At 36.7% G+C, this 13,190-nt stretch overlaps 1 protein-coding gene and 1 pseudogene across 15 annotated transcripts in view; both read right to left on the bottom strand.

The window, feature by feature from the left end:
* The window catches only part of LOC127552302 (actin-related protein 2/3 complex subunit 1A-A-like), a 28,428-nt pseudogene extending 27,874 nt beyond the window's left edge, over window positions 1–554 (bottom strand).
* The window catches only part of KCNMA1 (potassium calcium-activated channel subfamily M alpha 1), an 891,121-nt gene that overhangs the window by 779,802 nt on the left and 98,129 nt on the right, over window positions 1–13,190 (bottom strand). The gene's annotated exons all lie outside the window — the stretch shown is intronic.

The raw sequence follows: 13,190 nt of genomic DNA, 5'->3' as shown, positions 1-13,190 counted from the left end.
TCTCTTCAGATGTTTAAACCTCACATCCCTGGTTACCACAAAGCATTATATGAACTTAAAGTTATCATCATCATCATCATCATCATCATCACCATCATTAATATAATAATCTTTGAGGCGTCAAAGAATGATGTTTTGCTCATATTACCACATGTAAAGCACAATTTCCAAATGGATTGTCTATTGTTATTTGGTGGTCCCTTGGTAAAGGGAGGAGAGAGGAAAGGATGCAATTCTATGATATGGCTCTGAAATTTTTCCCTTATTTAATTTTTTCAAAAACTCTTCCAAAATGTTTTGCTTTTTCCTCTTCAAATTCCTTTTCTTCCCCAGTCAAGAAGTTTTAAAGCTAAATTATTACAGAAAACTGAATTTAAAGATGCTAATTTAAACACTCACGTCAGAAAATACAAGCTCCACCAGTTTTCCTAGCAACATTCCCTCACCCACACGGCACAGCTGTCACTGCCCCAGAGAGGAACAGCAGACTGGTGGCAGAGGAGGAGGCAGGAGCCGCGCTTCTCAAATACCAGGTCTAAGCTGAAACCAGGCATCGGTGGGAACAAGACTAGCAATCAGTCTCCAGAGGGTTAATCTCTTTCTCTTCACTCTAATCTGCAGGAAGTAAAATAGAATGTGTCTAAATCAGTTGTTTGGGGAGATTTCATGTTACAGGATTTTGATCCTGAAGAATTGAGAAATAGAGCCTCAATTTGTTTTCAATCAAATCTAGATATTTGGATTTAAGGGAGTTTTTACATGCTAGACAGTAGAACATACTATAGTACAGCTAGCTTAATTACATACACATATGTACACAATAGACAAAGAAAAGTTATGAAGCATCGAGTAGAAGACCTTGGAGATCATCCAGTCTAATCATTCATTTGACAGATAAGGAAACTGAGACCCAGAAGATTTTAACTCATTTGTCCAAGGTCACAGAGTGACCTTGTGAATTGATGTGAAATGTGAATTAATGTGCATATGAATTGATTTAGGCAAGGAGAATTATATTTTAAATACAAGAGCAGAGTTCATTATCTGTAGAAATAATAAAAAAAAACAAACATTTTCTAAGATGAAGAAATTCACTCTGAGTTACCTGTTTTGTAAGGTTATCTTTACATATACTGTGCCAAGTCCCCTTAAAGTGTGGCAGATGAGGTGGGATAGGGAGGGAGGGGAGGGAATGAGGGAAGTAAAGAAGTGCTTATGTGCTGATAGGAGCTAAGTCCTGGAAACTTTGAGCCAAACTATCCTAATCATTCAGAAAAAATATCCTATAGTTTTGGGGAAAACAAAACAAACAAAAACCACTGGGTAAAATCATAAAAGGAAGCGGACCTTACAAGTAAGAAAATGTTGCAAAACTTTGCAAAAGCATACTCATGTCCTACAAGGCCCAAGGATATCTAAGAACTATACACCTTCTTATCCTTTCCTTTATTGCAGAAAAGAAAAAGTTTTCAATTAATTTTAAAGTGAATTTTTTTTCCCACAGACTCAAGATGTGATGTTTCTCTCTTCCCTCCTCTGGGATCCTATGATTCTACAAATCCTGTTTCTTATTTTACAACAGAAATCAATGAGAAAATAGGAATTGTGTTACAGTAACATGCTTTTCATATAGTGGTGCTGAATGATGCATATTCTAAAAAGAGAGATATTACTGACTCCTTTGATGAAAGAATAAAGGAAGGAGGGAAGGAAGGAAAGAGGGAAGGAGGGAGGGAAGGAAGAAAGGAAGGAAGGAGGGAGAGAGGGAGGAAAGGAAGGAAGGAGGGAGAGAGAGAGGAAAGGAAGGAAGGGAGGGAGGAAAGAAAGAGGGAAGGAAGGAAAGAGGGAAGGAGGAAGGGAGGGAAGGAAGGAAGGAAGGAGGGAGAGAAGGAGGAAAGGAAGGAAGGAAGGGAGGGAGGAAGGAAGGAAGAAATTCTTGTTACCTGAGTGGATTATATATGTATAGTGTATTTCTCTGAGTTTTTGTTGTCCCAAAGGAGAGTCCATGCAGTGGAATGTACTATGAGATTCTAACCTTTCATATCACAGCTTAACCAGTGCTGAGCAGCTGCAACACTGGGTCAAATAGCCAGGACCAAAATTCAAACCCCACCTCTCATGTTTACAATTTGTGGAACACTGGGCAAATCCATGGACCTGTTTCCTCATCTATAAAATGAAGTATTCAGACTAGACTCCAAAGTGCTTTTCAGTTCTAAATCTGTGCTGTTATCATCTTCTCTGCCTATCCCTATTCTCCAGAGCATGCCTATATGAGGATAATAAAACCACGGCAGTCAGATGTCATGGGACCCAGACATTTAAGTACAGAAGAGAATGAGAAAACTTTTAATCCCTCACAACAAAGAGAAGAGATGCTTTAAAAAGAATTTTCATCTTTGTTCCTTGGTCTGACTGAAGAATCCAAATGCTAGGGAATCTAGGTATAGATGTAATATATTTCTCTATTGATCCATGAGGATAATAAGACTATCCTTTATTCTTCTGAGTAATGTCAAATGTTTTGAAATTCCTGACCCTCTCAAAAAGTGATAAGAACTGGAAGTCAGCTAAAAAGTTGAAGCACATTGGATTCTAAGTTTTAAAACATTTCTTCAAATATTAGAGATTTAATACTAATGGAAAAGACTGAGATAGAACATGGATTCAAGTAAAATTTGACTTACTAAAAAGAAGAATCTCCAGATAAATGTGTCCTTTTCCTCCACTATATACTTACCAAATGTTTTAGTAACCAGATTAAGTTAGGTTAATGGTAACATGAAAGGAAATTTTAGAAGTGAAAAGGAGTCACAAGTAGGTAAAGTGAAAGAAAAGAGAGAAAATGGCATCCTTTGCTTTGATTATTGTTGAAGAGAGGTTATATGTTGATGGTATTTATGTTATGTAATTATACTGTGGTTTCATATATTGCTGCTTGTGTCCATTTTCCCCATCACTCTCCAACACCTCCAGATTATAACTTCCATTAGAGGACAGAAAATAAAAGTAGGTAAATAGTGCCAGGAAAGGGCACAGATTTTGGAATCAAAGAATCTAAAGCTTAGGAAAGTTATATCAACTCTCCAGGTCTCAGTTTTCCCATTTGCCACATGAGGGGATTAAATTATTCCTAGAGGTACTTTCCATTTTTAAAGGCTGTATTTTAATTATCTTTTTATCACCCCCAGCACCTAACATAGCACTGTGCACAAGATGTGAGCATTTAATAAATGCAAGAATAAATAAATGAACTTCTGGTCTTTTTTAGCATCTACCTGGCAAAGCAAATCCCACTGGCTGCCTCCTGAACTCCCTGCCCATCTGTCACCAGAACCATCTCCCAAAATCCAGGGTGATTGTCCAGATTCCAGATTCTCCATAATCTCAGAATGTTCTGATACTTAAATTTGTTTTCACATTTTATTTATAAGAAGTTCTCTAATGGAAAAATTAGATTCTTAAGTTAATTTTTAAGATAATTAAGCAAGTTAAAATAGATATCCCCTCAATCCAAATCAAACACATTACTCAACAACACTAGAAAAATATGAGCCTTATCAATAGACACATAGAGGAAAAGTTAGATCATTTTTACAAAGCATCAAAAATGGACAGAGAACAAGAGAAAAGAGTGAAAGAGAAAGAGAGTGAATGAGAAATCTATCTCAATCTACCACTACCTTGATTAATTGAGATAATTTTAGGTCCTCCTCCCTCTTTTCTTCTAAGTAATAGTGAATAACTTTGATGGATCATCCCCTAGGTGAAAATAGAACCAAGGAATCAGTGAGACAGGTAGTCTCGTGTAGCAGCAATAGCTTAGGATGGGTCTCAGCTCTGCCGTTACCTAACTCTGTGACTTTGAGAAGATCACGTAGTACCATATGGAATCAAGTTCATCATCCACAATAAGAATAGCTCATGTGTACATAGCATTTAAGGCTTGCAAAGCACTTTATAAACATAATCTCATGTGACTCTCACAATAACCACCAGTGTCCAAATCAATTTGGATGTTGGGAATGAAGCACCCAGAACTGGTCACTTAGCCAGAGCACAGTTACACACAAATTCCTAGCCCAAGGACTCTGGATAGAAGCATCGTGTGCTGGCTTGTTTACTGGTCTGGGTCACTCTGGGGCTCTGCTTTTCCCTTCACACTTGGTTTTTTAAAGGACCTTGTTTATCATAGCCTTGTTTTCCATTGCCCTTCCTCTTTTATGATCATGCACAGGGTAGTGTTTCCTCTGCCTTTGGGTTTCTGAAGGCGATATTTCAGGTTGATAACATTATCTTCCAATTGGAGACCGTGTATGTGAGTGTGAGTGTGGTGTGTGTATGTGTGTATGTGTTTTCTCTACTTAGCTGAGGTAAGGTAAGGTGGAGAAGCTAGGAGGGAAGGGAGTCAAGGTGATTACAAGAAAATGAAAATATAGTGAAGTAGAGTTGTGGACAGCACAGACTCCCCAGGCTGGTTTGCCCCTTGGTATCAGCCCAGATTATGCTTTACTGCTTCAGCTTGGGTGTCTGCCAGGGCACATGAGGCAGCCCCATATTAATAATGCATGAAACAGTAAGAGAACCGTAGGCATGAAACCAGAGTGCCAACCTAGTATGGAAGAAAGGAGTCGTCTTTTTTTTTTTTTTTTAAAGTAACAGAGATGTGCTTGCAGAAGTTTGTGGGAAGCTTATTTCCCTCCTGTGTTGTTTGCTATAGTTGCACAAGATGCCCAGAAGGGTTTAAAAAGGTAATAAGGAAGCAACACAGTAGATATTTCTATTGCTCACAGCAGCCCAGTAGTATAGTACTGACTTAATTATTGTTCCCGAGATTACCTTAGTTTTAAAAGACCAAAATCCCTGATTGGTAATTTTGAGATGAATCAGGAGTCAGAAAGGCAGAATAATCTGGATGGCAAAAGTAGTGTCCGTTTTTAAATCCCAAAGAGATAAAATTTTGCTTCAAAGGATGCATTTGACATGACTCATGGCTATTCTGAGCTTCCATTGTCTCACAGAGAGCCACCAGTCAATTCCATTTCCTGTTGAGATGTACGATAAACTATTTTATATAGACTCAAAACACTAGAATACATGTGTATGTTACACACATTTATTTAATGTTTTATATATATTAACTCATTTAATCTTTACAACAATCATGTAAGATATATGATATTAACTATCCTATATCTAAATATCTATAATTATATAGATAATATATAAATATAAATAACCATATCTAAATATCTCATTTTACAAATGAGAAAACCAAAACTGAGAGATATGATGTGCCTTGCTCAGGGTCACACAGCTAGAATGTGTTTGAGGCTGGATTTGAATTCAGATATTCCTAACTCCAAGTCCAACACTCTACCCACTGAGCCATCCAGTTGTCTGCATATGGATATTTTCTGGGTGTGCTCATGAGAAAATAAAATGAAAGGTAAAACAATGGACACCAGGGATTAATTGATTTTCTAAAAAAAGAAAGAAAGAAAGAAAGAAAGAAAGAAAGAAAGAAAGAAAGAAAGAAAGAAAGAAAGAAAGAAAGAAAGAAAGAAAGAAAGAAATTTTCAGGATTAGTTTGGATTCAACTTGATCTCCAGTGAGCATTATATTTATAAAATGACTCTCTGAAAAATCATTGAAAAGGCATTGAAAAGTCCCAAAGTGTGTTCTGAGTCAACAAGTCTACACTGCCTGATTCAGCCTAGTTTTCCTGCTGTCTCTCTTACTGTCAGAGAAACATAAAATTTTAAGGTTGGAAGAGATATTAGTGGTTATCTAACCCAACTCATACCCCTAAAAGAACCTCTATTACAATATACCAGAAAAACAATTATTCAATTGTAAATCTTTAATGCAGGGGAACTTCTAAATACATAGATACATATACATACTGCATACACACATTGCGCACACACACACACACACACACACACACACACACAATTTCCAGATTGTTTAAAAATTAGCAGTCAAGGCATAGTGGACTTAGGAAATGCCTGGATCCAGAATTCTAGTTCTGATCTATACTATATGAATGACCTTGAAACTGTCACAATGTCTCAGTGATCCAGACAACTGTTTAAGACTATAAATTTCAGAATAATCAATCACTGATCTATGACTTTCTTCGCCAGAAGTTCCGATACAAATGAAATCACAAGTTTGGCTAAAAAATTAAAATATATATTTTTAAAGTGGTAACCCATGTCAAATATATAGATTACTTTTTGCTTAATTGGAACATTTGATTAATTCAACCACCATGTATTTCAATTGAACAAGCCTTTCCTTAAGTGTCTATGTTATGCAAGACGCTAAACGCCAAGGATGCAAAGACCCAACCAGTGTTTGGTCAACCAGCCTGGATAAGCGGCAGTCTGCTTATTATGCATTAGCCCTAGAGTGCCATCATAATTGAGGATGGCACAGTGTTGGCTGGGTCAGTTGACCACCAAGCATTAATTAAACACTTAGTATATTCCAGGGACTGTACTAAGTGCTGAGGAATATCTATAAATTGTTTGGAAAATCAATTTTATGTATTCAACAAACATTTATGGAATCCCTCTTGAGTGAGCAGTTTTAGATTAGGCATCCTAGGCGATTACAAACAAGTTTTAAAGACAAGGGTTTATTTCTTGAGGACTTTACTGTTCAATTGGAAAGATAAGATATTTAGAAGTACTAGAAGACAAAATTAATTACTACAAATATGTTTATGTGACTCAGACATCTCTATTCCATTCTAATTAGTGGAAGAATATTTAAAGATCACAGAATTGGGTGATGGCAGAGCAGGGCTCACCCTAGCTGGCTCCTAAACCAGGTCTATTGCTTCTATACCTCTCTCACTGATTCCTTGATTCAGGTCCCACCTAGATGATCCATCAAAGTTACATACTATTACTTAGAAGAAAAGAGAAAGGAGCCCCTAAAATTATTTCATTTAATCAAAGCAGAGACAGAACAATAGATTCCTCCTCCACTCCCCTTCTCTCTCATTTTCTCTTATCGCTATCTATCTCTGTTTCTTCTCTTTCATGTGGAAGAGGTATTATACTTGAGAAATAGGAACAATGGGATAAGCTGCAGAAAAATTGATTTAAATTTTTTAAAAAGAGAGAAATGTTTTACTTATAGGACTGCTACAAAGATAGACAGGGTTGCCTTGGGAGCCAGAGAGATCCCCTTCCCTGGCTGACCTTACACAGAGGTTGGATGATTATCGATTTCCAGAGATATTATGGAGGGGTTTCCTGTTTGGGTACACATTGGATTAAATGAGCTTTCAGGTTCTTTCCAGTTCTAAGATTCTATGATTCTGTATAAAAAAATGTTGTGGGAATTCTCTCCAAACAAAATAACAAAGTCACACTGAGAAGTTGGGTCCTATATTTTAGCAAAAAAAAAAAAAAAAAAAAATCTAGATTAGCCATCAGAACAGCTAAGTTCCAGAATTCACCACTAACACTGGGGTCTGAAGTCAGAAAACCCTAAGTTCAAATCAAACTTTAGACACTTCCTAGCTATATGACCTAGACAAGTCAATTAATCTTTGCCCACCTCTGTTTTCTCAGATATAAAATGGGAGTAATGATAACATATAACGTCCTAGGGTTGTGGGGAGAATGAAATAAAATATTTATAATGTGCCCAGCACATCATAAGTATGTGCCTATATATAAAGGTTACACACACACACACACACACACACACACACACACACATATATATGTACACACATATAGAAAGCTTATAATATACATATAATATAAAGGTTAGCTCTTATTATATTTATTGTTATTAGGTGAAAGACCCTGGGTAAATCATAACCTATGTCTGCCTCAAATTCCTCATCTGTAAATGGGAATAATAACATTACCGACCTCCAAGGATTGTTGTAAAAATAAAATGAGATGATGCATGTAAAAATTGCTGGGCACAGTGCTTGTACACAATAGGTGCTACACAAATACTGATCCTTTCCCTTCCCCTTCCCCCCTTGTATTATTGAGGAACCCTTGGCTGGCCAGCCTGTACTAGTGATCTAAGCAGCATGACTCAGTGACAAATCCATCATCACCACTGGGAAACAGTCTAAAGAGAATGTTGTGCTGATGATGAGTGGTCACTCAGTTCTCAGGGTCTCAGTTCCCTCACTTGTAAAATCTACAAAACCAGGGAGTAATATAAGGCAAGTCTAGAGTTGTTTTTAAAAAGACCTGCTCCCATAAAGACTTGGAAATAGTTTAGCCTCTCCATCTTGTTCTCTATCAGAACTGTACCTTAAAACAGACATCACTTCTCTGACTCATGCAGACCCCAAGCTGAAAATGAATAAACCAATCTGAGCTGCAAATGTTGATGCTTTGTTTGGGAGTTTAAAGTCCTCCAGCAAGACTTAGCCACTGGAGGCCTTTGTGAAGCAGTAAAAGTAAAAAGGCATGATGAATAACCAATGTATTGCATTACCTAGCTCACTGAATAATTTGGGAAGAATTGTCAAGAAAGACTTTCCATGGCTAAACTGAAATATGAATAAGTTAGCTGTGAAGGACTGAAGTGGACAGTAGCACATATAAGACAACGGGATGGCAATCATCAAAGAAGCTGGAAACTGGTTGATTCAGTTGATTGGAAGACCAGACCAATGAAGATAACCAAGGTCATGGGTTTAATCCCCACATGGACATTAACTTCATTCTGTTTCCCAGCCATGGACTCACTGCTAACCCCAGCCATGTGCTGCAGTCAGAAGAAGATCTGAGAAGGAGCACAGATGACTCAGTGACAAATCCATCATTACTACTAGGAAAACAATTTAAAATCATGGCCTGCTGGGGGTGGGTCAGACACATCACCTTGGCACATGAAAAACAGAATCCCAGGCAACAGAAGAAGGAGGCATCCATCATAGGTCTTAACAGCAGCAACGAGAGCAGCTGGCACTTACACAGTACTTTCCATAGGTTTTCTCAATTACAAAGGCAGCATGGTACAGTGGAATTAGAACTGAGTTTGGAATAAGAGGCCTGTCTTTAAACCCCATTTTTGCAACCTGGTAGATGTATGAACTTGGGTAATCACTCAATCAGCAATAAATATTTGTTATGTGCTAGCCACTGTGCTGGGCACTGGGGATAAAAAAAAAAAAAGAATTTACCTTCAAGTAGCTTATACTCTACCAGAGGTAGTAGTAGAAATACTGATAGTGGTGTAATAGTAGTGGTGGTGATAGTAGTAGTAGTAGTAGTAGTAATAGTAGTTAGTAGTAGTAGTAATAGTAGGTAGTAGTAGTTAGTGGTGGTGGTGGTGGTGGTGGTGGTGGCAGTAGTAGTAGTGGTGGTGGTGGTAGTGATAATAGTAGTAGTAGTAGTGGTGGTGGTAGTAGTAGTAGTAATATTAGTGGTGACGATAGGTATAATAATGATAGTACTAGTAGAAGTAGTATCAGTAGAAGAAGTAGTGGTGGTGGTTAGTAATAGTAAGGGTATTAGTTTGAGTAGAAATAGTAGTAGTAGTAGTAGTTGTTGTTGTTGTTGTAGTAGAAGTACTGGTAGTAATTGTGGCAATAGTAACAGTCATGATGATAAGTGGTAGTAGTGATAGTGGTAGTGTAGAAGTAGAATTAGAAGAAGTAATAGTGACAGTGGGAGTAGGTAATAGTAGTGGTCTTGATTTGAGTAAAAATAGAAGTAGTAGTAATAGTGGTGATAATGGTGGTGATGAAAAGTGGTAGTAGTAGAAGTAATAATAAGAGCAGTAATAGTAGGAAAAGAAGTAGTACTAGTAGTGGTAATAGTGGTAGTAGCAATAGTAGTAGAAGTAGTAATAATAGATAATAAAGTAGTAGATGATCATAGGTGGTAATAAGTTGGTGTTAATAGTATTTGTAGTGGTGGTACTATGGTGGTATAGAAGTAATCATCAATACCTTAAGGTTTACAATGCACTCCACATATATTATCATATTATATTTTTCTAATGATCCTGGTGATGTCTGTGCCACTATTTTCATCATTTCACAGAAGAGGAAACTGAGGCAGAGAGCAGTTAAATGACTTACGCAGGGTCATACAGTAAATAAGCATGTGTTAGGTAGGAAACTTGTTTTCTTGTACACTTGTCTCTCACTGTAAAACCAGTGCCTTAAGGTAAGCCAGTCCCCACTTGAGATGTAGAATAGAAACACTTAGCAATTACAGACTCTTCAAATTCTAGAGCCAATAAAAAATAGTCTGACTATCTATGATTCCAACAACAAACACTTTAGAAAAGGGAAAATACCAGGCTCATTATCCCTCTGAAGAGTTTTCCAGTAACAAGTCGATATTCATCAGAAATAATTTCCTGCAAAAAGCAGCAGTTGGGCAGGGTGGCAGGAGAAGACAGAAATCCCCTGAATTACGTTTCAGTACGAGAGAAGACTGCCATGTTCTTTAGCACTAGATGATGCCTCCAGTATGTTACCCAATATGTCAGCAGCAGAAAAATCTCCCCAATAAACCTGCTAATGCTGTCAGGTGCCTGAAATCTAATTTGCAGTGTTTGTGGTGGCTCCTGCCAGTCCAGGAAAAGCTTCTCTGAGTCCCGATGGATGCAAAAGCAGCATCAGAGCTCAGGTAGGGTAACCAGATCCTGTGCGCTACTATGTGCAAAAGCAACAGAGAAACGATGGAGCCTGGATAGGGGGGAAAACAGGCTGCCTGGAGAAGTCCAGGCCTAGCTGTCTTGCTGTTTGAATTTTCAGAGATAATGAAACTGAGCTAATTTGAGTCCAATGCCAACTCTATTATGCCATACTCTCTTGTTTGGTTTAAAGTTTGGTTATTGATAATTGGTTTAAAGTTTTCCATCCAAAGTGAGAGATGTGTCTGGTGGGAAAAGATCTGGGGGGAGGGAGAGCATAGGAGTGGAAAATGGGTATCCTTAGTGATTTTCATCCATATGTTTTCATGGTACATTTCATATTTGTGCTTTTCCCAAAGAAATCATGGACTTTCCAAAAATATTTGTATTTAATTCATTCAAAGGATTAAAGAACTGACAACTAGAAGGAATCTTAGAGATTATAGAGACCATCTAATCCAACTTCTTCACTTTACAGTAGAGGAAAATGAGATCTAAAGATATCTAAGATGAGATCTAAAGATATCTAAATATAGGGAATAAAAAGAATTTCTATTGACATAGCCCTTTATGGTACCCAAAGCAATTTGCTTTTCTTTTTTTCAACCAACAATCATTTATTAAGAAGCTACTGTGTATATGGCTGAGCATTGTAGATAAAAAGAAAAGAAAAACAATAGCAGAATTCTTGTCCTTAACATACATTCTTTTCAATAACAAAAATCTATTTTTTGCTAATTCCCACATTTTGTTCTTTTGTCTTTCAGAAGAAAAATAAAATAAGCCAAACTCTTGTCAAATATACACAGTGAAGCAAAACAAATTTCCATGTGACCCATAGCTCGCTCTGTCTGTCTATCTATCTCTGCTCATCCATCCAACTGTTCATCTATCTAAAATTATGATTAATAATACCAAATCAATTTTCTCAAAACTGTTATGGGTATTGTGTGGTACAACTTCATCATCATCATCATCATTTCATATATGAAGAAATGGAGACTCATAATGACTCCCTAAAATCAAATAATTTGTCAGTAGGAAAAATATGATTCCAACTTAGATCCTTTCAGTTTTAATCTGGGAGTTCTTTCTGCTGCACCAAATACCCTTTCCCTTTCACAGTTGTGGAAGAAATCTAAAAAGATGCAATAAGTCCCTTAAGAGAACCCTCTCTCTTTATAAAAATTCTCAAAAATCATAAACAAATTTAAAAATCTGCTGACATTTTTCTTGTCAACAGCAAAAAAGAATATTATATATATATATATATATATATATATATGAGTAAACACACATATATATATATAATGTATATATATATATTCTCTCCATTTACCTTTTTCTCTCCACATTTTACAAACCTTTTTTGATTTCTCAAATTCTCAAATCTCACTTTCAGGTCAGCTCTTCTGATAAGGTTAATGCCATAGCTTCCTAATCGACAGTTTTTTTTCCTGTCTCTCTTTATACTACTAGTAAAGATTTATTCAGAACTTTAGATGGAGAATAATACTTGGCTATCATCCTAATCCTAGCAGATCTGCCTCTAGACAATGAAATCAGGTAGTAATATGACAGTGCTAATGAAGCCAAGGTGGTAGGTTCAATCCAGATGTGGACCAATTTGTAGGGTACAAAGAAAGAACTTTGTCCCCCATAATATTCTAGTTCAACCACTTTACCAATGCTAACTATCAGATAACAGCCCAGTGTCACAAATCCCTTTACTGGAGAAACTGAAAATGCACATCGTTCTGCAGAATTTCTTTGTCGATTAATTTAATCAATTTTACTTAATTATTTTGTTTGTGGCCAAATGATAACAAATAATCTTTTCATTTATTATCAAAATAATATTTTATTGTTTTAATTGGTTTTCAAAAAATTGTTCTAATCATTAGTTTTCTAAATTTAATGCATCCAAGGAACTGAACTCTTCTTTCTTCCCCATCTCCCTCTATTTGACTTTTAATTTTGGTGAAATAAAGAGCTTTTTCATTGAATATTCCAAAAAGTCAAACCTATTCCAAGAAGTCTTTAGGTTTTAAAAAAGGAGTCAGCCTCTTGGGAGCTTGGAATTAGTATAGAACACCCATGTAAAAAACTCAATACAAGCAAAATCTCTTCCTGGAACTTGCCCTCTTTATCAGAATATGACATTCTGGAAAAGCTCAAACCATATATTCCATCTGAGAATGAGACATAGAAGGGAGCTCTTCAACAGAGCTCGAACAAGACTATAACAATGAAGCTTTGTATCAGGGCATTGATATTTAGAAGACCCTGCTAGTTCATGTGATCCTTCAGGAGAAGCAATGAAATTTTACCCATAGGTAGCAAAGAAAAATCCACTAAAATAGCAAGCTGCTAGATATCATGCACTCCCCAACTCTAGGTGAATGTCTGTTTCAGGGAAGTTTTTCATACAATTCTATTAGCTATAGCTCTGTTCTCTGTAATGTAAGGATTATGAGTTTCCTTAAGAGGGGTCCTCCTATCAAAATCTTACTTCCTACTGTAAGGTATGGTGGGAAAAAAAGATC

This window comes from Antechinus flavipes, chromosome 2 (genome assembly GCF_016432865.1).
Source record: "Antechinus flavipes isolate AdamAnt ecotype Samford, QLD, Australia chromosome 2, AdamAnt_v2, whole genome shotgun sequence".
NCBI lineage: Eukaryota > Metazoa > Chordata > Mammalia > Dasyuromorphia > Dasyuridae > Antechinus > Antechinus flavipes.
Note: the sequence above shows the minus strand (reverse complement) of the source record. Positions and strands in the feature narration are given on the sequence as shown.